This window comes from Littorina saxatilis, linkage group LG5 (genome assembly GCF_037325665.1).
Source record: "Littorina saxatilis isolate snail1 linkage group LG5, US_GU_Lsax_2.0, whole genome shotgun sequence".
NCBI lineage: Eukaryota > Metazoa > Mollusca > Gastropoda > Littorinimorpha > Littorinidae > Littorina > Littorina saxatilis.
The window spans coordinates 7,080,207-7,085,206 of NC_090249.1; the positions used below are offsets into that span (position 1 = coordinate 7,080,207).

Consider the following 5,000-nt stretch of genomic DNA (forward strand, 5'->3'; position numbering starts at 1 on the left):
CACGGACATTTTTTATCTATGCCTATACAATTTTGCCAGGAAAGATTGCCTTTTGTCAATCGTGGGATCTGTAACGTGCACACCCAAATGTAGTGTACACGAAGGGACCTCGGTTTTTCGTCTCATCCGAAAGACTAGCACTTGAACCCACCACCTAGGTTAGGAAAGGGGGGAGAAAATTGCTAACGCACTGCATGACCCAGGGTCGAACTCGCAACCTCTCGCTTCCGAGCGCAAGTGCGTTACCACTCGGCCACCCAGTCCACAATGAGAAAATCAGATCTTCAAAAGGAGCGGGTCTTAAGATGGAGGTAGGTAACTTTACATAGGTTATGAACAGAAACATAAAAAATCATGAAGTCTTAGATTTGGGGGAGGGGGGGGGGTGTCTTGAAAGAAGGGTTTCGCTGTACTAAACTAGCCAGCTGACTCACCTACCTAACACACCATGGGAAAATGATATGCCTGCTTGTCAACACTGAGTGACCAAAGACCTCAGTGACCGACTGACCTACCAACACACTGTTCATCTTAGGCACCTACTTTCTCTCACGTAGAACTTGAGGCGGTTAATTAGCTTCACAAAACCCGCGCACCTGTCAGCTGAGCAGAATTGAAAAGACCAAATAAATACCTCGGAGGTGACACTTGTGGTAGTGACACTTGGTAATCGGAAGGGTATAGTATACAGTGTAGGATGTACGCATTGTCCTTTGAGTGGTTTTGTGTCTGAAGTGGTTTGAGGATCGTAAAGTATTTGTTTTTTAAGAGAGAGAGGACGGTGGGGGGGGGGGGGGAGGGAGAGGGAGGGGGAAGGAGAGGAAGAGAGAGTGAGAGAGAGAGACAGAGAGAGAGAGAGAGAGAGAGAGAGAGAGAGAGAGAGAGGGGGGAAGGAGAGGAAGAGAGAGAGTGAGAGAGAGAGAGAGACAGAGATCGAGATAGAGATAGAGAGAGAGAGAGAGAGAGGCAGAAGAGAGAGAGAGAGAGAGAGAGAGAGAGAGAGAGAGAGAGAGAGAGAGAGATGGATGGACGGATGTTTTATTGTACTAATCAGTGAGTTTATTTTTTTTACAAATTTCTGACTTATGAAATTGGTGCATGAAATCGAATTATGTATATAAGTTAGTAACAAATAATGAATAAAACATACACATGCAAAATACAGAAAGATACTGCCAGATGTTGAAAAAAGAACATGAAAACAAAGCTTGGAAAGGCAATGAGATTGGCAAACCACACACACACACACACGCACGCACGCACGTACGCAAAATGGGTCTACATACAGATGACTAACTCACCCCCCTCCCCCCGAAAAAAATCTCAGAAAATCAGGTCTTCAAACAATTGGGGAAATTTTCACAGAACTTGAACAAGAAACCGAGAAAGAATGTCTTAAAGGGGGGGGGGGGTGAATCGAGGGTATTACAAAGTAGCGGAGAGGGGGGGGGGGGGGTGAATCGAGGGTATTACAAAGTAGCGGAGAGGGGGGGGGGGGGTGAATCGAGGGTATTACAAAGTAGCGGAGAGGGGGGGGGGGGGTGAATCGAGGGTATTACAAAGTAGCGGAGAGGGGGGGGGGGGTTACTGTACTAAATTGAAATGATTAAATATACCTAAGGTACCAACTTTTTATTACAAGCACGGTATTTTAGAAAATCGGTGATCGTGAATCTTACGTAACGAACTTTACAATAGAGCAAACAGCGTAATGTTGAATGACTGAGTTTATAGAGAGTTGACAGTCCGATCTCTCTCACACACGCAGAGACACAGCGGCCAACACACAACATTGGCACACAGCGACCACACCACGGTTTGAGGTTTGGGTCGCTCCTCGCACACCGAATTGAAGCCGAGGTTTAGACGAGACCTGTGCGTCGCAGACGATAAAATCTGTCAGTCACAGTCCGTTAAAGCCTTTTCTGTTATTTGCGACCCCAGGTTTGCTGAGGTGTACGTTGACAAAATTGCTGTTTCGATCTTTCTTGGAGTACTTACGTAAACGGATTCAGGAGGTGAAACAAAGATCTTTCAAGTTGTGAAACAAGGAGAGCTTTGATAAGTTTGCTCGGAGGGCAGCGGTGAGATATAAGCGAGTGAGCAGACGACACGAGAAGCGAGAAGGAGAAATACAGGTAAGTTTACCTTAGCTTTGCGTCATGTTGTGAGATTTCTTGTCAAGTGCACAGGTGTGCTTCACCCACAGACTCAACTTGTCTGTTTAGAAAATATTCTTCGTTCGACGTTAATAGAGTTTTGTTGTGATCGTCAACTAGCTTGGGTACTTTTGATTTGGGAGCTCCGATGTTGAGACCTGTGGGGATAGTAATAAGTAATAGAATGTTGGATTGTCCGATTGTGTACACACAAGTCGGTTGGTTGGTTTTCTTGCTCGGGCGGAAAGTGTCGGATTCAGACGTCCTGGGATTCTTTTGTTCATGAAGTTTGGGAACAAATGGTTTACTGCCGACATTAGGAACTAAAGGACTGTTGGAATGTGTAGAAATAGTAGTGCTGGGGTTGCTGATGTTTAGTGAACTGCGTTGTTGTTATGAGAAGTGTGTACCTGTGTGTGTGTGTGTGTGTGTGTGTGTGTGTGTGTGAGGTAAAAATTCTATCCCCTGTGTTTTTGATGGTCGTCACTTATTGACATTAAAAGAAACGCCACGTAGTGAAACTTTGGTTAATGACTGATACATATGCCACATGTACAGCATCGTACATTATTTAAATGATTTTTAAAAACAGGCAGTTGTTATTAAGTTTATGAAGGGGGTGGGGTGGTGGTAGGGTGGAGGCGAAATGCAAAAGTCGATAGAGTGAGCTTTTCAACAGCTTTCAGCTTTTCGGACAGACCAACGGTCCAGGGAGAGAGAAAGCAAGTCTGCTTTTCTTTGGCAAACTTAAAACACATTCTGTGTTCCTTTTCCCCTCCCACCCAAAAAGCTTTCAGAACGCACTTTACCAAACGTGCTTTGCTTTCCCTTTTGCCTCAGTCAGTTTTGACCTAAAGCAAATGTTACCTCGGAGAAAGTAAACCAGAACATGTTTGCTTGTTATTTCTTGTTTCTGAGATGCTGACAAGTCCTGACTTTTGACTCAGGATTGAACTGCGCAGCTTCTTTGGCTTGCTTTTTCAGTAGAGGCTAGGTCAGTCCGAGTAATGTCAACTGCGGCAGCCTTATATTGTTGTTTGAAATTACACAGGTCAGTGTTCAAGACTATGACGATGAGCAAGCGCTCAAAAGGCTCACTGTTTTGATAAACCGAATGCCAGGCTGTCACCAGATTTTCTGTTTAACTTCACTAGACACAGAAGATGGGAAAACAGACAATCACATAATTATATAGACAAACCGCACCAGCCGACTGAGTCAGACGGATAGACACAGGCAAACAAAACAGGCACACACAGATAAAGAAAGACGGACAGACAGACAGATACACACACACAAACAAACAAACACACGCACACACTGCATTTAGTTTTGCAGTTTTATTTACTTGTTTGTTTTGACTGTTCAGGTGAGATCTTGTGACTTCACATTTATTTTTACACTTAATCGTTATTTCTGCAAATTATGGAAATATTAGATAGCTAGGTCAGAGGATAATACTTTTCTTTCTTTCGGTCTGTCTCTTCTCTTTGTTATGTTCTTCCTGTCTTCGTTTTCCCCCTTCTTTTTGTCTTTCCTTTCTTTCGTCTTTCGTTTTACATTTAGTCAAGTTTTGATTGGTTTATACCATTACATAGGAGGGAGTACGTAACATCCCTTGAGGGCTCTGCTCCGAGTCACAGACTAACAACATATAGATAGGTCAGAGCAAAGAGCTTTTCTTTCCTTATTCTTCTTGTTATCATTATGTCCTTTCTTTATTTTGTTTTTTGTGTGTTCATATCATTTCACAGGAGAAACTGTGACATCCGTTGTTGGTTCAGGCTTAGAGAAACGTAAAAGAGAGCAAAGCCATGCTCGTTGCATTTTTTTCGTCGCTTACGTGTACTGTGCACGTCAATATTTAGATAACTAGTTAGTGTCAAACTTTGGACGAAAAACAGCAACAACAACAACAAGAGCGAATCAGAAATGTACAAAGATGCTAGGGCTGAGGAGAAGAACACTTCAGGCGTCGTCGTGGACACAGAAAACAGCACCAGAATGCTGCATTAATTGTTTTAATTGTTGTAAACTTTCTTCTTGAATTTGTAGTCAGCCCCTTGTTTTTGTTTGTTTGTTTTGTTTTTTTTAAATTCTCTAATAATGTATTCCCACGATAATAGCATAGCATCTGAGATTAAAAACATAAATAAAAAACCTTGAGATAAAAACATGTCCGCTTCGCAAAGGTAGCTGAACGCTGAAGGACAATAGAAATCCTCCGGACGTCACCGTCTGTTTAAAACAAACAAACAAACAGACAAGCAAACAAACAGACAGACACCCCTCCCCCCCCCCCGAAAACAACAACAGCAATATTAAACAAACAAGCAAGTAAGTATTCATTCAGCCTTGTTACATTTATTCTTGACTGACTCCAGGCGTTCGACAGATTTGGGATTTCTCACAAATCCAACATTTCTCGCACTCTATGTGTATAGGAAGCATAAACTGTACACCAATATTACAATTTGCATGTGTTGATTATATTCTTTTGCTGACAGGTTGAAAATGCTGAGAGCTCGGAGCTCGGTTAATTGTTGGAGAAATTGAAATATAACCTGTTAAAGTTGCAGTTTGCAGGGCTGGGATTTGTGGGCATATCCGCTACACTGTTTATATATATCTAAAACACATGAAATGATCCATATGAATAGTCAATTGATGTAAGATGTCCAATGTATAGGTCTATAGATTGTTAGCTTTTTCATTTCTACCCCAGTCGTAATCTGAATATTTACCCAGTTCTCTTTAGTGAAAACTAGCGGTTAAAGACGTCCGAGTCAAGTTTACAGTGAGATAACGATCGTGATAGCCTTACACACTATCACAGTGAGG

General features: G+C 42.4%; 1 protein-coding gene across 3 annotated transcripts in view; it reads left to right on the forward strand.

Moving 5' to 3' along the window:
* Positions 1 to 1,825: 1,825 nt before the first annotated feature.
* The window catches only part of LOC138966200 (latrophilin-like protein 1), a 112,658-nt gene continuing 109,483 nt past the window's right edge, over positions 1,826 to 5,000 (forward strand). For all 3 annotated transcript variants that reach the window (XM_070338330.1, XM_070338332.1, XM_070338333.1), the window contains exon 1: positions 1,826 to 2,138. The gene's annotated coding sequence lies outside the window, so the exon portion shown is untranslated. The remainder of the gene's footprint in view (positions 2,139 to 5,000) is intronic.